Raw genomic sequence first — 24286 nt, forward strand, 5'->3', positions numbered from 1 at the left:
ATTTGACTATACCAAGCTCTTGGAGCTTCCTTCAAACCATACAAAGATTTCTTGAATTTGTATACCTTATGCTCCTATACTGGAACTTCAAAACCAGGAGGTTTCTCTACATAAATTTCTTCCTCCAATATACCATTTAGGAAGGAAGATTTTACATCAAGATTATAGACTTTCCATTTGTGTTGCGATATTGTGGACAAAATGGTTCTAATAGTGTCTAACCTTACTACTGGAGCAAAGGTTTCACCATAGTCGACACAAAACTATTGTGAGAATACTTTGACAACCAACCTTGCCTTATGTTTTTCAATATCTCCCTTTTCATTCAACTTGGTCTTATATATCCATTTTACACCAATTATAGTTTTTTTAACTTGGGAGATAAACTAATTCCCAAGTTTGGTTTTTCTCTATGGCAACAATTCCTTGGTTCATCGCATCTACCCAATGGTTTTATTCAATTGCTTATTCAAAATGTGCTGGTTGAGATGAAAGAAATGCAAACATATTTTGCTGGTCAAACTCATGCTCGTACTCATATCTTTCTCTAATGCTTCTTGTTTTATTACTGTCTTACGGAGTTGTTGAATCACTAGAGGATTCATTGCTTGAATATGTATCATTTTCATAATGGTACATGTTTCTTTTTGAACCTACAATCTTGGTGGTCATAGTGGATAAAAAGAATGATTTGAAGCTTCATTAACATGATCACACCAAGATTTATTTTCAAAATATTTTACATCACTAATAAAAAAAAACTTCTTCGTAACTCGATTGTAAACTATGTAGGCCATTGAATGCTCACTATAGCCTACAAAAATACATCTTTCACTCCTATGATATCAAGCTTATTTCTCAGCTGTTCGGGAACATGTGAAAATTGTAGTCATACAAAAATTCTAAAGTGAGATACATTTACCTTTTTACCATCCCATGCTTCTTGAGGTATTGTATATTGGAGATTGGTTGTTGGAGATCTATTGAAAACATACACTACTATCAAAACTGCATTAGCCCAATATTTATTTGACAACTCATTCTCATGAAGCATACATCTGGTCATCTTCATATGATTGATTGATTTTTCCTTTCTCCTTCTCCATTCTGTTGTGGACTATATCTTGTTGTGTTCTACATTATGATTCCTTATAGTTGACAAAATTATTTGAAGGCATTGGACCTATACTCTTCTCCTATGTCAAATCTGAGTACTTTCAAATACTTTCCACTTTTCTTTCCTGTTTTTGATTTGAACTCTTTAAATATTGACAAAGCATGTGATTTATTTTTAAGAAAATACACCCACATCTTCCTGTTATAATCATTAATGAACGTCAGAAAATAAATATTGACACCAATAGACTGTGTCTACATTGTGCCACATATATCTGTATGAAATAGCTCTGAAGGCTCTTTTTCTCTAGACGAAGATGTGGGAAAGCTATCTCTTTTATGATTTTCTAGAACACAAATTTCAAAATTACAATATTTTGCATTCATAATAGGGAGACAAATGACGATTGAATGTTTCTAAAGCAGACATAGACTCTTGAATGGGATGTGGCCATATCTAGAATGCCCCAACTGAGACTCATTTATTCTTGACACATTTTCAACTAAAGACTGAGAGATTTCAACTTCTAAGAGTCAATCGAAACATCCTATTCTTGGGTTTTTCAACATTTTCTATCAATCTTCTATTGGTTGGTTTGTCATAGATATAGCATGTGTTTTCTTGGAATATTACATCATAACGATGGTCCATCAATTTTCCTATGCGAATGAGGTTATGCTTCAGATGTGCAACATAATAAAAATCAAGTATGTATTTCTATGGATTATGTGTAGCAAGAATATGACGATACCTTGCCCTTCAACTTTAATATAATAAAAATCTCCAACAGTAATTTTTGATGGTATGGAAGCATCAAGATAAAAAAGCATATTTTTATTACATGTCATATGGCTAATGTAGCCACTATCCAGCAACCAAAGGTCATTGTTGTGAGTGTCTTCAGAAAGATGACTAGAAAGAAACATTGTTTCAATTGATTCTCCTTCACTGTTGGAGAGATGGACACTGCCTCTTTGTTGATTTCAATGTTTTTTTCTGCGTTCGTGTTCATAATGCCCAAGTTTCTTGCAGTAATAACATTGGACATTAGATTTAATCCATGTTCTACTTCTCTAAGTTTGGTTTTGTGGATGTCTCCACTGCTCTGTTGCATGATGATGTTTTGGTCTGCCTCTTCTTTGGCCTCTACCTCGCTTGTTGCCGCCTCTATATTCTTTACCTCTTCCTCTACCAAAAGAAGGTTGTGCTTTGAAAGCTTCTTCCATGGAATATTCTCCCAAGTTCATTATTGTTTTGTGTGCCATAAGTGATTCAGACAACTATTCTACCAAGAAAGTTGTAAAATATTTGGATTCCAAATTAGCTATTTCAACCATGTCATATTTCTTGAGGAGGCTTCGAAGCAATTTTCAACTATCTTTTCATCTGTAATGGTTTCATCAATGCGTTGATTTACATTTACTATTCCCATGGCTCTAGTCATGTATTGATCCACATTCTTTGTGTCAGTTGTCTTCAAGGTTTCAAATTGAGCTCTCAATGTCTGCAATTTAATAGTCTTCACTCTATCATTGTCTTGATATGCAACTTTCAAGATTTCCCAAGCTTCTTTTTTTGTGGATGTGCGAGTTATCTTGTCGAAGATAGAGTCATTGACTCACTTTTATATCCTGCATTTGGCTATGTGCTCTTTCTTTTTGAGTTCAATAGCTCGATTCCTCTCATTATTGGTTATGGCTGCCAATTGTTCTTGGGTCAGCTCTACATAACCATTCTGCGAGGTATCCCAACAATCCTGGGCTTCCAAAAATGCCTTCATTCTTAAAGACTAAAACTCATCATTTTTGCCAAGCAAAATCGGGATATGTGGCAAAGCGATAAAAGAAGTCATTTTTAAATGCGAAAGTACATGCCTTTTTATTGTCTTCTTTAAAAAAAACTCTTTGAAAATGCAACACCCTCTTCTTTCTTCATGACAAATTCAAGTTTTCTTTTTTTTACTTTCAAATTAAATAATAATAATAATAATAATAATTGTTTCAATAATAAAATACTTTCTTTTTAATCGATAAACCCCATTTTTTCTTTAGATTTTAAAAATAAAGTCATGAAATCTTTTAAAACCGACTTATTAAAAACAAATTCCACTTGAACAAAGGCCATTCTGGTCACATGAAGATTATTTAACACATGAACCTTTGAACGAATTTTGGGGTGGTCACTTCATTGCATGAGGGCAAAAAAATATATTACATTGACCCTGGTTTTTCAAAAACAACTTATACCTATAAAAAGAAACCTCGAGGAGGCATCCAAAACGACCTTTAAAAAATTAGTTTGTCGTTTAGATGTTCTGCTCTATCTATTTAATATGCAAAGCAAGCTCTGTTCATTCAACTTGTCCCGACGATGAACCACACTCGTTGGTTCAAAATGCGTGGATAAATGAAATATCATGTGATTTAGTTTATATATGGATCACATAAGCCTCAATTCAATAATTACTATATAACCTACTTATAGAGAAGTATAATAAATATAATAATTTTAGATAAAATTTATTATAAAAAAAACAAATCTATTATAAAATTCAATCAAATAATATATTTTTATATAAAATTAAATAAAATTATAAATTTTAATAAATAAAAAAATTAATATATTAAAATCTTAAATTTAATAATAAAATAAACCAACCAACTTCAAAACCTATATTAAATCTATAAAATCCATTTGCATGGAATATGCAACCCTATTTGCCATCTTCAAAAATATTGACAACACTAATGTAATCTATGTGGGATGAAATTTCTTTTGACATCTTCCAAAACAATATTAAATTTATTAAAATGCACTTATACCGAACATGGAATTCCATTTCAAATCCTCAAAAACCTTTACTATACTAATGTAAACTATGTCTGTGACATCGAATTTAATTTGACATATTTAAAAAAATTACAACATCCATAACGATGTCGATGTCTCTAATTTATGCTCCTTCATCCGACAACTAATTTTGACGGGCATTTTCATCATTTGAATATTTTAACCTCGCACTTTCATTACCTTTTTGCGCTTTGCTCCGACAACACCAATTTTGACGGGAAATTTCATCATTTTAATATTTTAACCTCCCATTATCATTCATCTTTTGAATATTTTAACCTCACACTTTCATTACCTTCATGCGCTTTCCTCCGACAAAATCAATTTTGACCAGAAATTTCATCATTTTAATATTTTAGCCTCGCACTATCATTACCTCACTGATAGTCAATACGCAATGAAAAAAATAAAAAATCCATGCATCCTGTGAATCTGACAGCAGTTAGTAAATTCTTTAAATGTGAACGGCATTTGAAGGACAATACCCATAAACAGCGTCAATATTTTTTGTTTGTTTCTGGCCACTGCTTTCCTAAATCAAATGATTAGCCTTTTCAATTTACTATTTAGAGCTTCTTAGGAACCACAACAGACCAAAAGCGCTGGGAATGTTCCAATGGTTGAAATTTCTCAGTTTCAATGGTTGAAACTGAGAAATCGCTGAGTTGTAATAAGAAGACTCCACTACCATATGGCATTTGAAGGACAATACCCATAAACAGCGTCAATATTTTTTGTTTGTTTCTGGCCACTACTTTCCTAAATCAAATGATTAGCCTTTTCAATTTACTATTTAGAGCTTCTTAGGAACCACAACAGACCAAAAGCGCTGGGAATGTTCCAATGGTTGAAATTTCTCAGTTTCAATGGTTGAAACTGAGAAATCGCTGAGTTGTAATAAGAAGACTCCACTACCATATGGCATTTGAAGGACAATACCCATAAACAGCGTCAATATTTTTTGTTTGTTTCTGGCCACTACTTTCCTAAATCAAATGATTAGCCTTTTCAATTTACTATTTAGAGCTTCTTAGGAACCACAACAGACCAAAAGCGCTGGGAATGTTCCAATGGTTGAAATTTCTCAGTTTCAATGGTTGAAACTGAGAAATCGCTGAGTTGTAATAAGAAGACTCCACTACCATATGGTTTGTTTGAGATTATGAATTCAATACACAATCTAGAATAAGGCCCCTCAACGTTTTAGAATGATTTGAATGAGTTGCAATAAGAAGACTCCACTTCTGGATGGTTTGTTTGAGATTATGAATCCAATACACAGTCTAGAAGAAGGATCTTCACCGTCTTAGAAGGATTTGAATGGGTACCGTCTTCGGTACAGTGTACCGTCTGACAACTACGTTTTAATTCAACACAGGATGATGTTACTGCGTATGATTAGATATGTCTGTGTAGAGTAGCAGTGAATGAACGAATGACATCAAAAAAAAATATCTTCAACTCAAACTGCAGAGTACCTTGAAAATACTCGCAAAATGTCTCCTGTATAATATGTATTACCAAATGATCAGTGGCCGCTCAGAACTTCGAGGGATAAATATAGAGGGGTTACAGTGGCTTATGTACTATGTTGCACAACCTTCTCGTACGCAGGTACTTCTGATAGCAGGAACGAGTATCATTGCTGGAAGCTTTGCTTGAATTTATAGGAAATGTCAAGGTGGGAGCTGCAACAATAATATATATTAAAATTTAATATATATTAAAAATAAAAATAAAATAATTTATTTATTTCCATCTAAAATTTGTCAATGAAATTTTATGTAGCAAAGAAATATGTAAAAGGTTGAATTTTGAAAAACTGCAAAAAAAGAAATTAAAATATTAATCTATCAACAATTTACCAATCACATTCTTAATCACATTCTTTTGGAGCAAAGAAACATGCAGAACTCCAAAACCTGAAAAAAGATTGTTATTACTGGATTGATAAGTGATTTAATGCAAAGTTATATGTTAAGTCACTAGGTCAATTCCTCCACTTGATATAACCTCAAAATATATATATATATATGAAAAAATAAAATATATATTAATAATAATTAGAAAAATAAAACACTAGATTTTAAAACCTATGTTATTTTCAAGAGAGTTTGTATAATAAAATTATAAATTTCCAAGTTAATATATATTTTATACTTAAATAAATATGAAAATTGAATTAAAAAATGTTTTTTTAATAATATTTATATTTCATAATTTCAACTATTTTTTTCTTTAGTATTCCATCTTTCGTGGAGTTTGTCTAAAATATTTTATATCCATCCACCATTCGTGTATACGAGGAGAATGAATAGCTTTGCAATGACAAAGATTAGGATAGGCCAATAGCCTCACCTTCATTTGGATAGAATGGCATTCCATAAATAGGTTGTTTCTCTTAGTTCCAGACCCATACCCTTCTCCTCATAGAGTTCCATGAGTTGCAGCATCAAATAAACCTAAGTTTGAAATTACTCATTGCATTGAAGCTCCCAAAACTTCAAAAATTTGTTGCATTGAAGCTCCCTAAAAGCTCCAAACTACTAGTTGAAGCTCCCAGCAGTTTTGGAGAGTTTTTTACTAGCTCCCAAGCTCCAAGGAGTGGGGGAGCTTGGGGTACGTGCTCTCCAATGCCTGGGAGTGGTATCCATGTAACTATGCTTATGTAGCTCCATGATTATTCACTTCAATACCTTTGACGATTGGGTTTGAGGAACGAAAGCCAAATTCACATTGATTATGCCTTAATCTTACTTGGAGAAGGTCCTATGAATCTTAATTTAAGAGGTCCCGAGGTAGGGTTTAAACTTGTCCAAAATATTGAATCACAGGTTCCTTTAAATCTTGCAGTTGAATTTTTAATGCTCTTCCAAACTAATAAAATCAAATTTTATAACAACATGGTAGTACAATTCAAGTTATATATATATATATATTAGGTTATAAGTTGATTAATATATATATATATATATATATATTTAATTTTGATTGCTCTAAATTTCATATAAATTTGGAATTAAAAATTTACATTAGTTATCAATATTCCATGGCCCTTCCATGTTAAGCAAGGAATGAGTAACAATACAATGTTGAAGTATTTTAACCATAAACAAGGATCATATCACTATGGGTTTAAACATTTCCTCAAATTTTCATCCGTTTTATACATGATAGATTCATAGATAAAACGAATTTTAAAAGACTCTTAACGCCACATGTCAATCTTGGAGTATGCATCCAATAAGGAAGTATAATTCTACATCCTCTTCTAAGGTGCTAAGTTAACAATTTCTTTGAATTACCATTCTCTCTTCATCCTAGGTGACTATGATATTGCTATCAAACATATTTGATTGGAAAATGATCTCGTGAATCACATGCTAGATTCAATTCTCAAAAGAATCTAAGTGGATCTTGCATCCCTCTAAGGGTTGAATCTTTCCATGTGACAAGGGCCGTAAAATTGAGGGATAATGGCATGGAAAATCAACAAGTGCATTTATATGAGCATGCTCTTTCTATCAACCACAATTTAATATGTCATCCTACCATACTCTTACCTATCTACTCTTAGTCGCTGGCAATACATGGAGACTAGTCGATAATCAGGCTAAATAGTGTTTACATGAGCTAATAGTAATGGTTTCTTTCTCAACATCAATATACATTTAATTTTAAGTATCTTAACTAAAGTAGAAAAAGCTATGAAGTATAGGTTCATTTCGCAAATATTTTGATGGCCTCCTTCATTATGATGGATGATGGGGTGTCTCTATAGTGCTCTCTATCTTCTCCTTCTCTACTAATTTTGTTCGTCTCTTCCTTGGCCCCCTAATATTATTTCTGATTTACCTTTCTCCTCTCCCTCATCAAAAATATCATTATGACTCCTTTACATTCCTCCTCTCGATGGAAGCTTCGCACTTGGTTTACAATTTGATCTCGATGACATACATGATTCTTTGTTTCATCTTCAAATCAAGGTTTCTCAACTCACAACATAGGTCACCACTTCATTGAACATATCTAGATACAACACAAACACAATCGTTGGATAGTGAAATTAGTTGGTATGTAGCAGAATGGAAGATCCAACCACTTAGCTATCTCTAACATGGTTCCCTTAATCTCGAATGGATATTTATATTATTTTTCATCCATCTTAATCTTTTAGAGTGCAAAAATTGGAGGAACTAACTCACATGACCATTTTTATTGGTGGGCCATAGTTTAGACCTGAACCCTTCCAAATGAAGTTTGATACATTAAATGTCATTTCTATGGGGTTAGAATTTTGTCACTAAAGAGATTTTCCCCTAATGATGTTCTAAACATAGTTACCTTCCCAACAACATAAGAATTTCCTCAATTGGAGTACCTAGGAAAAAATAATGCCACTTGGAAATTAAGCTTCCTGTTTTGACCACCATGATTAGAGAGGATGGAACATCAACCTCGATTATTTATGGGAAAGGGGCTATCCTTGTGATAATGATGAAGACTCTAGAAGGCTCAATCTGGAAAATTTACTTAGCAGTTGGAGGAATCAAACTTAAAAACTAGTAGGATGTTGGGTTGGGTTATAACCAAACCATTGGGAGGGAAAGGGGCTCCAATCTATTTGAATCCATTTTGTTTCATATATGAGTAGATTAGATGAGGTTGGATAAGGAGAATGAAACTAGAGGGTCCATGCACTGTAGTACCATAGAAGCCACATGTCTCACTTGTTTGTAGTTACATCCATTTCCATTTAGACAAAGAGAGAGAAAATAAACCTGACCTTCCAAATGGGTTTTCTCCCATAAGGGGTTACTAGATCATATCATGTCTTCATTATGGTCTATGAGTTTTATCTCTATCTTCTCTAAATTCTATATTTTATATATGAAACATATAAGGATAACACAATAATTAAAAAATATAGAAATATAAGGAAAAATTAAGCCTCATAGGATACATTTCATATTTCAAGTAATTTTATCATATATGTTGTGATAAATTATCTAGTCGAGTATCCATGACAATTAATGCATCATATTGGTATCAAATTATGTTTCTTTGGGTATTTTATGGGTGTTTCAAGAGACCTAGATTGGCTTAAGAAAAAAGTCATGAAACCCCAACCATGGATAAGGAAATTATTAATAACCCTATGGATATTGTAGAGGAGAATTTTACACGACTTGAAGAAAAAATCACATATACAAAAGAAAATGTGACCCTCCTCATCATGGTGCCAACTAATAATCTTAATATATTTGGAGAAGATGGAGGCCATCATGCAGAGATCATAACAGAAGGAACATCAAGGCATCAGGAAGAAATAGAGTTACATCCTAAGAAAGAAACAAAGAAGGAACAAACTAGTTTGAGGGGAATGAACCATTCGGATCCCCTATTCATGTTGAAAGTGAAGGTCGACATTAAGCCATATCAAGGTGAGATTCATTCATTGTAGTTAAATCACTACTTGTGCTAGCTGGAGGTTTACTTTAGTGTTCAAAAAATAGAGGAAGGATATAATATCGCATTTTCATCTCTAAAGTTAGTGGGCCATCCCCTAACTTAGTTGGAAATACACATAGAAAACCTAATACTACATGAGCATCCTCTAATGACTAAATCAAAGGATTTTTAGGCTCCCATAAAGTCATATTTTTACCCTATAAGTATATAAGTATCAATCGACTCGTGTTATTTCATCAAGAAGAAATAGGGGCATAGTGCATAATAGTACACCATGGAATTCAAGAAGATGGAAATATGTTGAGTATCTCCCCAACAAACACACACATACTGCTCAAGTATCTGGGGTGTCTACAAAACCATCTATGGAACCAAGTGATACTGTACAAACCCGTAATGATGGATAATGATTTTGTATAAGAATGGTACCTAGAGAACATAGGCCAAAGGAAAGTTAAATGATGTGGGTGAAATAAGAAAGAGCACTAATGCAAAGATCCCAACAACCACTGTCACCACTATAATATTAATGTTCATAGAAAGGACAAAATACTCTAAGCTGCATCCAGAAATCAACCTAAAGAACAAAACGAAATATACTAAGACGAAATATCACATGGCTCAAATTTGAGTAATTAGGTGCAATGTAGCTCACACATGGATGAGAAGATTGTTTGCACATTAGTGAAAATGGTTAAGAATTTGAGTATCCTTCAACAAAAGGAAGAGAAGGAATGATGAGAATCTTCGATATAAAAATACTAGTCAAGAAGACAAAAACCGATTCTCAATTCTAGTCAAATTCATAATTGAATCTCACTGTAACATCTCCATGTTTTAAAAAATTAAATTGTCTGATTTACCTGCATAGATGTACTAATTTTTTTTTTTTTTTTTTTTTTAATTTGCATTGTTAAATTCAATACCAGTGAAAGACAAAAATATAAAAATTTTATATAGTACCCCTAACAAATCTTTTGTCAACTTACAAAAGTTTCACCTTAATCTTGACGTCAATATTCAATAGTAAGTGAACGTTTATTGGAACACACTATATCTCTTAGTTGTATGTACATGGTCATTCCAAAACGTTCTTTTCACTCTATATTTTTCCTTGTCCCAAATTTTTTTTTTCTTCCTTATGATAAACACCGGGCACTTAACTCTACCTTTTCATCCTAAAGGAAGGATGTAGAGACATGAACAATATATACATATCTATTATACATATACCCTTTTTTTGGAACATTTGTATGTAAGGGCCCATTTCCTTCAATAATTCCTTTATAATAAAATATGTAAGTATTGTATGTTAATAATGCAATTCTATGTTTTGCTTTCTCTTTCAGCATTCACTTACATATACATTTATGTATATAATTCTATTATAGAAATATCTCGTCAGATGCCACATCCTTTTTGTATAAGGCTCATATGAAGTTCTAGGAATTAATCTAATGTTTCCATGGCTTGAGTCATGGAAGTATAATGCATTGACTTGCATTCAGTGTCGTTGAATGCATTTATATTGTATTAGCTTGTCCGCTCAGTCATTGGTCATGTGAAATAACTACATATTTTAATATTTTTCCATCCACATGGTGATCTTCTTCTTTCACAGTAAATGATAAAGATGTGTTTCCACTCAAGCATGTTAGGATATTCCGACACATAGGAAATAGTTAAGTATAACTTGGTCTAGTGTAGAGTTAGGTAAAGTGTGTTTCTTTACTATGTACTTTTGTAACTTAGAATTCGACAGTCATGGTATGTTCTAGATATATAGTGATCCGACGGTTCATTCTCTCCTTGATATTACCAACAATTGATTCGCGGCTTAACACCTGATTGGTCCATGATATTTATTTAAAGAGCAAGGAGGGTCATTTGTAAGGGGGCCATTCATAGGATAAGCTTATGTGAATTTTCATTCTTTTATTAATATATTTCCTGAAGTGGCCGCATTGGCTCAAGCTGTGGACTATTTCCCTCTTTGATGGTTTTTACCTCCTAAAAAATACTAGTGTATTAATCTATGATATGGTTGTGAGCAGTGTCCTTTGGTGTTCTATCTGATGAACTTACCCTATAAATTCCTACATGGTATTAGAGCTATTTGAGGGTTGCATCTGTTGGTGATCCGAAGTCGAAGCCGATATAACTACATCTAATGGTCATTTCCTAGATCTACTGTTTCTGACCGCTTTTGGGCCAAGAGGACTGCTATATTGTTTTAGGAGCGTATTTTCCAGTGAGGAACCCTTTTCGTTTCACGCGAAAAGATTTCCGGTAGCCCTAGCTATGCCATTTTTAAGATCTAGAGGTATATACTCTTTATTTGTAGTTTTAGTTAGTTATCTCTCTATTTATTTCAGTTTATTTATCTCTATGTTTTTTATTACCAGATCTATACCTTTCATTTATATGTATGCTCCTTGCCCTCTGACTTTGTGTGATCTAGGAAAATAAAATATAGAAAGAAAGGATCTTTTATTTTACTCATGGGTATGCTCTTTTCCACCATGCCTTAGTGTGATCTCGGAAAATCAAAAACATTGAGGAAAATATTTAGTTTCCAGCGGAAGCTAACTTGAAGACATAAGGTTTGGTTTTTTTTTGCATGTCTCTGTTGGGTTCTGTGGTTTTTTTTATTTTGTAGGCAAAAAGGGTTTTTTTCAAGTAAGCACACACCACAAAGCTTTAGTGAATAAAAAGAAAAAAGGAAAAAAAAAAGAACCCCTTCATATTTTCCAAACATTACTAACTTTTTAAACTATCTCACTTGGTCCAAAGTTACTTTATGAGAATAGAGGCCTTGGGTTCAAGTGTCTCTTTTTTGAGTTACTTTTTCAAAAAGCAAATGTAACTTATGTTTTAAAGTTACTTTATCTAAAAGTGTTCTCACCGATTATAAAAAGTGAGTCACTTATAATTATAAAGTCTCTTTATATTTTATTTAAGTTACAATTTAGTGGGTAGCTCATAAAGTACCATTGTAAAAGTGACTTTCACTTATTTATAAAAGTAGGTCACATAATGTTTTCTAAAAAGTGAGCTAATTAGATTATGTTTGGAAGGGGGTGTATTTTTTTATTTTAAATATAACATTATCATTCACTTCCACACATTCATGTACTTCACCGGCATCATCAACAACTTTTCTTCAAAAGGCCATAACTTCTTCATCTGAAAGCGATTTTGAGAGCCGTTTTTTATTAATAAGCCTAACTATTTAAGATATTTCCATTGGAACACTTCTTTTGAACATCTAAAACTTCAGTTTATCTTAGAATGGAAAGTCCATGCGAAGTTATTCTTGATAGCACCAACTACTTCCAATGGGTGTCCTACATGAAGGATTTACTTAGAAATAAAGGTTTATATAATAGCCTCATGCCAAGAGTCTAAACCTAATGATGAAGATGAGCAAGGAAAACGGTAAAATAGGAAAAATCAAGCACGTGGGTTGATAGGGATGTCTATTTCTCGAGACCTTAGATTCCATATCGTAGAACTTAATACCCTTAATGAAGTAATGAAACAACTCAATAAAGTTTTTAGAATTAAAAATGAAATTAGAGCCCATCAACTAGAAAATGAGTTGCTTACATTGGACCCCAATAATTTTTCTTCCACTGAAGATCTTTTGTCCAAGTTTAAGACCCTTAGACTTCTCTTGGAGGGTGTTAAGGTTAAGAAAGAAAATGGTAGCCTTATCTATTCCATTCTTACTAAGTTGGGACTAGCCTACTCTATGTTTGTTTCCACCTTCCATTCTACTAGAGAAGCCTTTATTTCTCAAGCACAAGACTACAATTCCCCCTCTTTTGATGGCTTTTATAACTCTCTAATAAGAGAACAAGAAAAAATCTTACATCTTGGTCTTCTTAATCTTGGAAACTCTTCTAAGAAATCCTTAGCTATTGAGTAGCAACTAGGTATAATGAATCCTAAGAAGCAACATCCTAAAAAGAATGGTCCTAAACCAACGAAGAGTCCTACGCACTTTCAGTCTCAAAATGAAAAAACAATTTAACAAAATGATAAGGCAAATAAAAACAAAGGGAATAAGACTGAGAGACATTGTAACTTTTGTAATCGAGATGGCTAGTTAGAATCCAAATGTTTTAAGAAGATGGAAGCCTTGGAAGCAGTAATGAAGAAAAATGACATCCATTTGGAGCACTCTTCAACTTCAACTTCGTCTTTAGGAATAACACTTTCTACATGTGGTTGTCAAGCATCTTGGTCTGGTTATGGACTAAATGTATCTTCTTCTTCTCATTCTCATGGGTGGCTCATTAATTGTGGAGATTATTATCACATGGCCAAAATAAAGCCATGTTTTCTTCTTTAAATGATTGTAAGACCAAAAATATATATGTTGGTGATGATATATCTCTTAATGTTGTAGGATTGGAACTATTCATCTAGACAATGATCAATTCAGTGATGTATTATGTGTTCCAACCTTGTCCTGCAACCTTCTATCTATATATCAGATAACTCATTTAGGTGAAGGTAAAAACATTGAATTTTCGCCTCATGATGTTGTAATTAAGGACGTAAGAGATCCTAGATAGATTTTAGTTACTGGAATTGATGATGATTCTACAAGGTTGTATAAGTTTAACAACTTTGGGTCATCAACTCTTCCCTCGGTCTTTGTTGCTCATATTGGTGAGGTGAGCAAACTTTGGCATGAACGATTTGGTCACTCAAACTATCTCTCCCTTCAAAATCTATGTAATGAAAATTTGGTGAGAGGTCTTCCTATGGCATCTTTTCGATATGGTATTTGCTCTGAATGTGTACTCGAAAAACATCATTGGGATAGTTTTGAAAATGTGCATCTTGGCATGCCTCAACCCCCTTACAACTCGTGCATAGTGATTTATGTGGTCCACTTCCAGTTGTTTCATTCTCTAGCTACAAGTATTTCTTAACTTTCATTGATCATTTCTTCAGATGCACTTGGGTATACTTCCTAAAACTCAAGAGTGAAGTATTTAACATGTTCTTTGCCTTTAAGTCCTTTGTTGATAAATGATCTAGACATCGAATTCTTAAGTTAAGATCCGATAATGGTGGAGAGTATGTTAACAACAAATTCATCAACTTTTTCACTGAGTATGGAATTCAAATGAAACATATTGTTCCATATACTCCACAACAAAATGGTGTAGCTGAAAGGAAAAATCGCACTTTAAAAGAAATTTCTAATTGTATGCTTCAATCTAAAGGACTTAGTCTTAATTTTTGGGCAGAAGGAATTAACTATGCAAATTACATAGTAAATCGCAGTCCTACTAAGGTTTTAAGGAATATCACTCCAGAAGAAGCATGGAGCTCAATTGAACCATATGCAAGTCACTTTCATGTTTTTGGAATTGAAGCATGGGCCCATATTCCAGATGAGAAAAATAAAGCCTTAGAACCTAAGAGTGAAAAATGTATTCTTGATTGATATTCTGAAGATGTCAAAGGATATAGACTTATTTCACCTAAATCAAAAAATGTTATCATTAGACGAGATGTAAAGTTTGATGAAAATATATTGGCCTATGAGCCTAGTTTGGCATATGTGCCACATATCTCTATCCCTTCTATCTCTGAAAATATTTCTTATTCAAATGATGACAGTGAGGATGAAAATCCTCCCCCACCTTCTCAAGATCCTCCTTCAGCTCCCTAGCTTCCAAAATAGGTCAGTGCTACTTGGGATGTAATAGGTGCTCTTGCATGTGATCCTAAAGATCAGTGATTTACATGTTCTCAGTTCAATAGAGCTTCTTCTTTGTTGGCTCAAGCTTCAACGAATTATGATCCTCACACATTTGAAGAAGCTTCAAGCCATCCAGATTGGGATGCAGCTATGAATGAAGAATATCATTCATTATTGTAAAATGATACATGGGATCTTCTTCCTCTTCCAAAGGGAAGAAAACTTGTTAGATGTGAATGGGTTTAGAGAACCAAGTTTGGACCAGATGGAAAAGTTGATAAACATAAAGCTCGTCTTGTTGCTAAGAGCTTTTCACAAGTTAAAGACATTGAATATATTGAAACCTTCTCCCATGTTGCCAAAATGAGCTCTATTTTCCTTGATCTTTCCCTTGTTGTCTCTTTCAAATGGGAAGTCCATCAAATAGATGTTAAATCTGCCTTCTTGAACGGGGACTTGCATGAAGAGATCTATATGGAACAACCTCCTCACTTTATACAAACAGAATCCAACCTTTTATGTTGGCTTAGTAAATCCCTTTATGGTCTCAGGCAAGCCCCTCAGGATTTGTATGCCAAAATGGATAGCTTTATTTTAGATACTGTCTTTTCTAGGTGTCATTTTGACAATACTGTCTACACTAAGAAAGTGGATAAGTCTCTTATTATTATTGTTCTTTATGTTGATGATCTTATTCTTACCATCAGTGATCCCAACCTTATAAACCATGTGAAGTCCACTGTAAAAAGAAGTTTGAAACGACAGACTTAGGACACTTGCATTATTTTCTTGATCTTCAAGTCTTACAATCCAAGGAAGGTATTTCCCTTTACAAGTCCAAGTATGCATGTGATCTTCAACGCCACTTTCACATGGAAGACTGTAAGACAACCCCTTCTCCATTTCAGTCTAGAGCCAAACTTTGAGTCACTTGTACTTCCCCTAAAGTTGATTCTCCCTTATGCCTTCAGCTTGTAGGAAACATTTTGTATCTAACCCATACCCGTCCAGACCTTTCCTTTGTTGTTGGTATTATTGCTTGGTTTATGCAAAACCCACATCAAATTCATTGGGGAGTAGCTAAAAGAATACATCGTTATGTTAGAGGTACAATTTAGTTCGGGATTCATTATAGTGCAAAAGCATCTCCTCTATTGGTTGGTTTCACTGATTCTGATTGGGCTGGTGACCCTAATGATTGGAAGTCTACTGCAGGTTATGTCTTGACTCTTGGTTCTTGACCTATTACATGGGCTAGCCAGACACAAAATTCCATTTCTATTTCTTTGAAGCAGAAGCAGAGTATCATGGCACCATAGAAGCTAGTAAGGAAGCCCTGTGGTTTCATCAAATCCTGTTAGATTTTGGGTTTCAGTAGCAACATCCAACTACACTTTGGTGTGATGATAAAAGTGTCATTCAACTATGCAAAGGTCCATTCTAGCATCAGCGCAACAAACAAATTAAATTGCACATGTACTTCATCAGAAATCTCATTCATGACCATGTTCTTGAAGTAAAATATTGTTCAACTGATGATCAAGTTGCACACATCTTGACAAAGTCTGTCACAGAGACGAAGTTTACTAAACTTCAATTTATGGTTGGAGTTTAGGAAGTTGTCACTAACGGGGGATAGGCTCTATTGCCTCCTTCCTTATCCTATTGTGCCATATTTGTACATCCTTCAATCCTATCCCAAGTTGTTCTTAAGTGGGGATGTTAGGATATTCCGACACATAGGAAATAGTTAAGTATACCTTGGTCTAGTGTAGAGTTAGGTAAAGTTTGTTTCTTTACTATGTACTTTTGTAACTTACAATCCAATAGTCATGATATGTTGTATACATGAAGTGATTCAACGATTCATTCTCTCCTCAGTATTACCGACACTTGATTCATGGATTAACACCCAATTGGTCCATGATCTTTATTTAAAGAGCATGGAAGGTCATTTGTAAGGGGACCATTCATAAGAGAATTTTATGTAAATTTTATTTCTTTTATTAATAAATCTCCTGAAGTGGCCGCGTTGGCTCAGGCCATGGACTATTTCCCTCTTTGATGGTTTTAACCAGCTCAAGAATGCTGGTGTATTGATCTGTGATATGTTTGTAAGCGGTGTCCTTTGGTGTTCTGTCTGAAGAACCTACCTTGTAAATTGCTACAAAGGATAGTGGGGATTGAGTTAGGTGAGGTTTAGGGTAACTACTCTAACCAATCCCACTAACAAAAGCTCATTGTGATTCTGACCTTGAGGTGAAATAGATCTTTGTAGTCACACATCAAATCCTAATTCATCAACCTCATTCTTTGAAGGTGTACTCTAAATCCTAGTATTACCATTCCACCAACAATTTCCCAGTGTGGTTGAGTAGCAGGAGTGGCATTTCCAAAAGTTGATCATAGGTAAAAAGGGCAGGAAAGGAATTTAGTTCTTTTTTTCTTTTCTCTTCAAGCTTCTACTTTAAGTTTTTGCTCAAATGAGAAATATTAATCAAAATTTCATTAAGATGCTCAAATTTGGAATTTTATAAGGTTTATCTCTTCCCAAAATTGATTAGGGTTTGTATCCCTACCATGGAATCTCAATGATTCCTCCAAACACTTTGGAAGAGACACTTATTGCACCACTATTCAAGGTAACCTCTCTAGAGACACCATTTATTCATTTTTATTTCAACATTTTCCCATGATTTTATTTTATTTAACATATATACCAATTCAAACTTACCTATTTACTTTTATTGGTTTCTATTTATAGGAACTAAAAATCTATTCTACATTTTCTATAGCTGAATATTCCACCATATCGTTAGCCATTCTGTCCTATAGTTCAATTGCACAAAAATAACTATTAAAAGTTCTAGAAATCTCTATGCAAGTTTGTACATGGAGCATTGAACTTTGTGTCACTACTAGAAGAATTTTCCTTATGAGGGTTAAATTTTTTCAAATACTATGCAAGAGTCTCAAGTTCCTGTTTCTTCATTTGGCTAAGTTATCACTCTTACAATTGCTTATGTTTAGTGCATTCCACATCTTAAGAAGTTGATAAATAAACAAAATATGGCCATTGGATTTTTGTTGAAAGCCTCAACAAGAAAAAAAAAAAAAACATGAAAGCCATGGTTGATTAGCTTTACTCATATATGTTTGTATAAGTAGGTTCTTTTGATTTTTCTTCATGGTTGTCAGAATGAGGATTTTATGGTGAGTCAAAAAGTAATTATCATTTATGTATAATTTTGTGGGGCTAATACCATGACTTGTAGGGTTATATAATAAAAATATCTTTATACAAAAGTTTATGTAAAAAGAATGATTTTCTTATGTACGCTACTCCTTACTTCTCTGAAATTATTAGAATTCTAGTCTCATATATTTTATTTTTTAGGTCTCTACCATTGGATTATTGCTCATGTAAAAGGAAGAAAGTCTATACTTATAAAAATCCCTTTAGGAATAGGATAAAGGGATCCGCATTCTAGCCAACCTTGAACCAAAGTTTATGGTAAATTCCCCTCGAGCTTTCCTGTAACTCTTAGTATAAACTTTACTTCCTTATTTTCACATCTTGAAAACTTAACAACATCTTGTTATTCTACAATTACTACCAATATATATCCAATCAGTAATATTCTTTCAGGAACTCCCATACTCCTTTTTAAGAAAATATGCGATGTGGAATTTATATCCAGCCATACAATAATACATTATGGTATGTAATCTGTCATTTTTCTTTTCTTTTACCTCGAATGTTGCAATGGCCCCATGAAGGATGATAGATGAAGGAATTTTATTTTCTTTTTATTACTGCCTCTTTTGGGCATAACTGAGTTGAACCATTTTTCTGTAAGAGTTAGGGTTTAACCTCTCATGTTAAAATTTAACCTTTTCCTCAGAGAATTCGCACATCAAAAAATAATTTATAATTACATTATTGGAAATAATATTTACATCAACATATATATCATATTTCATTTTGACTTTTCTAACTTTTCAACCAAAAGTAAAAAAAACCTTAAATAGAGTTACCAAGGGTATTTCATATCCCCTCCTCTTGAAACAGGACATTTCCCTTAGTGTTTTCAGGCTTCCATTTTCCCTGGAACAACATATGAAGTGAATTATTCATTTCATATTTCATCATTCAAGTGGCCTCCTTAGGCCCAATGTTCTTTCATTGCACTTTAACCATATTATAGCTCAATTATGCAGTAAACACTAACTCCTATTCCAAATTCATTGATTTCCACCATGTCTTCAAACATGCTAAGAAACACTCTCAACTTTCATTGATGCACCCATCAAGGGTAAAAACATCAATATAAGCACCTCATTAATAGTAATAGAAAACAATATATTATCTTGTACATTTATCTAACAAATATTCTAGTGATTGTCCTTACTCCATAATCCCAAGAATTAGAATAACCAATTCCCTTGTTATACCATTCACACAATATCTCTCTCTCTCTCTCTCTCTCTCTCTCTCTGTATATATATATATATATATCATAAGGATTATTTCCTTACCTTTTCACCCATGATGGATCATAGCCAATGATCTACCACATTAGACAACATCATAATTTCATAACATCAAATATTCCATCAAAAAACATTATCAATGTTTCTCAATAACCTCCTAAACTTACCACTTTCATGGATGTCATTATCACTATCTTTCATTCAAGTAGACCCAATAATGTTTGTTTTATCTATTCTAATATTTTCTTAATAAGACTTGATCAAGGTTTTACACCATTATTAATTATTTTTATTTACTATTTTCTAGAGTTATTTTCCTTAAACTCTTTCACACCCAAAAAACCATCCGTACCAAAACAAAAAAGGAAAAAATAAGAGAAAACTTCGAAGCAATCTAATGAAAATGAAGAAGCAACATGGCCATGCTCAAAAGAAACAAAAGACAACAAGAAACTTGCATTACCAAATCATGCAACCATGCTTTTCTTGGCATACCTCACTTATGCATTTCCTCACAACTCACTTTTCAACATCTGCATTCATCTACATATTTAAAATTATTAGTTAAGGAGTTTGGAGGTTATATGTGCTTTTTCTTGTGCAACGACTATGGGGTCCTTCCCCTTTGCATCCATGTGCCTATTACCTATCTCAATATTCCATGTTAGTATAGTTGTATTACATAATAATTTTCATAATAACATGTTCATTTTAGTCAACCATTTAACGATACAATTAAAAGTCATATAGTGATCTTTATAGTACTTATTTGGGATAACATTGACTAGTAAACATTGCACTTACCATGTTGGCACAACACGAATGGAAACAAGAAATGGAAACACTTGTTCCAATCTCCACTAACATTGTATTAATCAAAGTCTTAATTCCTCAATATCATATGCCACATTTTCCTAGATTCTGCCATCTGGTTTTCCACCCGTTCCCTGGTATATTTTACCTTAATCCACTATTAATCATTAGTTTCATGTTAGGGTCACATACTTCTTGGAGTGTTTAAGCATGCACATCTATTATTGTATGCACCTAACATTTTTTTTAATGCTTTCACTTAGTGGCATATGACATTCTCAAATTTTTTAAAAGAGAATACCTTACATCAACAAAGGTTGGGTCAAGAGATTCTCCCCCCCCATAATTATGGTCACATCATTAGGCCATAATATTTTTACACATTGGGTTACGTAAAGAAATCTAACTCGCATTTTGTTGACAGTGTTGGACTTGCCAACATGTCAGGAGATATCCCTGGTAGGAAGTCCCAATTAGACCTTAGACTGTTTGGTGTAGGAGTCCTAGTACTGTGTCGTATGGTAATGCCTTGACTGCGATTTCACACATAAGAAAATAAGATATACCTATTAGTAGCAAGGGTGTGATAGTTGTAGTAAGTCAACGAAGGTGCATGAGAGGTTCTAACACACTGAGGGTGAGATGAGTGCACCCCTTCGAATCTTATAATAGTACGTGGCTTGGAAGGGAGAACACGAGAAAATATGCATCACAATTGTGAAAGAAAGTTAGAAAGAAATCCAAGGTCATGGTTAAACCAACAACACATTTCAGAAAGATTCATACACAGTTATACATAATAGTCCATACATGCATGTGTTAGCAAACAAATACATATATCATTTAGAGTAAACCAAATAGCATAGAAAACAATACAACATTTGCATGAAACGTGCTACCTCTATCATATTAATATGTGTAAGTTCCTGTCATACAATACATCCATGTCAAACCACTAGTTCTGATAGCGTAATGTTAGAGCCACAACCACGTGCTCCTCCAAAGAGATATAATAGCTTTGCGCAGTGGATAAGCCAAGGCTCATTACAATATTGTCCAAGCTCTCTCCAGGATAGTATTATTAGAAGCTTGGCTGACCAAAAGCATCTACAATGGGTTATGAGGTTCTCTTTATTGAAAAGGGTGGGGTGACCCTCGATATTCCCCTTTGTGACAATTCATCTACCCTCATGACTCTTCATCTACTCTATGGATGTTATATCCAACTATCAACACTTGACTTACACTTGACAAGATGTTACATTACAATGCACATGTGCCCATGTGAGACAAAATGGCTTGAGAAAGGCATGCAACAAATCACCAACAATCAGTCTGTTGTGGTGAGACCAACTCTTTAACATTCTTGTGATGGTGAAGGTGGTGAGTTGATGCCAAGTTTGGTCATTCGTGATGGTGTGCATGCGCTCCATGGTGACATCTTGCTAAAATGAACTCTTTCCTCCGTCGCATCTGGTGCATTGGTGTGGCTTCTCCATCAAAATTGTCTACTAACATGTGCATGGTATTCTTGGGTTCAGCCAAACTGACAACACACTGATGCATGGTTCCACGTTGATATTCCGGTGTGTGCTGGTGGTCATGCTCATAGTTGTCAACTACATGTTCAACTCTAGTTGGACTTGCTTCTTGTCTTTTCTCCGGTTAGTGTGCTGAATGGGTGGGATTACATGCGTGTGCATGATGACATGGATGCTGCAGAATTCCCTTACATATGATCAACAACACCTCTCACCATGTCTGCTCTATGCTAGCTACTGGGATGGATCTTTAATTAGTATGGGCACAATTTCATCTGTGAGTGGATGTTGCATTCGCTATTATACCTATCCTTGCTACAACTCATTCTCTTGTCTATGCAGCTCTTGTTCTTCCTTGAGTTTCTTCATGAGCACATGCAACTCCTTCTCTATTCTGTTCTCTGCCTTCAAATGATCTTCATGTCACATCGTCACTTCATAGCATGAGTCTCCAAAGTTGCTTTCACCACAAGTTTTTATATACATTTTTGTGCCTTACAGCATTGAGCATGAAATGTCCATAATCTAAGGGATACAAAGTCCCTAAACATGTTGTTCCTACCCCTAGAGGAACAAGGCTAACAAACCACAGCAATTCACAGAAGTTCTCCACCAGAAACTGCTCAAAAACAAGTCAATTCAGGATCAATTCAGTGGCTCCACTAGCTGTCTACGCTGAATGTCAAAGCCAACACTGGCTACCTGCACTGCAACGCAGGTAGAAGCACTACCAGGGTGGTTTGAGCGAGAATTGCCAAATGGCAAGTTCATTCCAAGAGCTATCAAGACCCAGGAAGCTTCCAGAATCTTCCTCAATGACACTTGCCTCAGTGAATTCGACTGGTGATGAGTAAGAGGTTCCTAATCTCCAAGTGGAAGCAAGAACCTCCAAGTGGAATCAAGAACTGACAGAGGGAGAGGACACTAGTCAGATCTCAAGCTGACTCATCCTCTCTCCAAACATCTATATATGGATCTCTCCTCCATGAGATCTAGGAGGCTGGAATTTTGTTATTGCAAAGAATTGCTGTTGGTTTGAGATTGGGATCATTGGATGCTTAATGCTTTGAAGGGGGTGAAGATAGGAATTCCATTTGCTGGGAAGGAGATGTTGGATTGGAGCCCTCTGGGTTGTATCTCTTCCTGAACATTGTTATTCATCAATAAAGCTATCTTGGTTTCTCCTATATACTGATGTATCTTTGATGTATGATTGCATTAGTATGTTTAGTTTATTTCTAATCCTGAACTAGTTATGAATATGAATCCATGTATTGTGTAGTGTTCTCTTCTTGTGATCTTGCAGAAACCTCTTGAAGCTGGGTGAGCGAGAAGGCAAGTAGCTGGGAACCCTCAAAGAGAAGGGAGAGCAGATCGAGGGACAAATGGAAGACACCAGTTAGTCCATCTATCTCTCTTCATTCTTAATTCATAAAGGAAGAATACTAGAATAGCTGTCTCTGTTTGTTGCTAAGGCACTGTCACACCTTAGGTGGATAGGATCGTCCTGCATAGGCATTTTTCCCCACAACAAATTGGTGACTCCGCTGGGGAGATCTGTTTAGTCATTTTATTTGTGTTTCTATCATTGTTTGTTTCATAGACTCAACAACAACAATCGAACTGCATCTGTTATTCCCGGATGCGAAGTAGACAGTTGCTGCTTTGATCCAATCACTGGACTTGTCTATAATCTGAACAATGGACTCACAAATGATTTGATGATCCTTTGTGATAGATCTTAGTACTCCCTCAAAGAATCCCTTTGATTATACCTTGCTTGTTGCTTTTATTTGGCCTGAAACAGTAGATTAAATAGCAATTTGTGACCCAGAACCAGTGAGAAACTCTCGTTTCTCCTTCAGCGCGACCCCTGTGAAGAGGTTCTGCATTTCAACGCAGGTCCCGTGAAGGCTACCTGCGCTGAATGTCAAAACCCCTATGTTGAGGTTGCGCTGATCCAGTTTGGCCTTGTACAACTGGGGTTCTCTGCTCTGTTTTGCCTTGTTTTGATCTCTGATTTTTGCAGCCTGTAACCAGCATAGGTACCAGTCTGATAACTCCTTTTCTCTGCTTAAGTTCCGCCTCCTTTTGTACAAAAATACTGTGAGTGTTTTTATGTGTTTGTGGCGTCATTTGCAGTTTTCCTCTGCAAGAGTGAAATAGTCATCCTGTAGCCCTTGATTCAGATCTGTTGATTGTGATCTTAGGAGAGAGTTCATTGGCTGTTTGCAGTTGATTATACATTTACTCTTGCTTACTGGTTTGAGTTTG

The sequence above is a fragment of the Pinus tabuliformis genome, chromosome 3_2 (genome assembly GCF_031772625.1).
Source record: "Pinus tabuliformis cultivar Carrire ecotype Pingquan chromosome 3_2, CPIR1, whole genome shotgun sequence".
Taxonomy (NCBI): Eukaryota; Viridiplantae; Streptophyta; class Pinopsida; order Pinales; family Pinaceae; genus Pinus; species Pinus tabuliformis.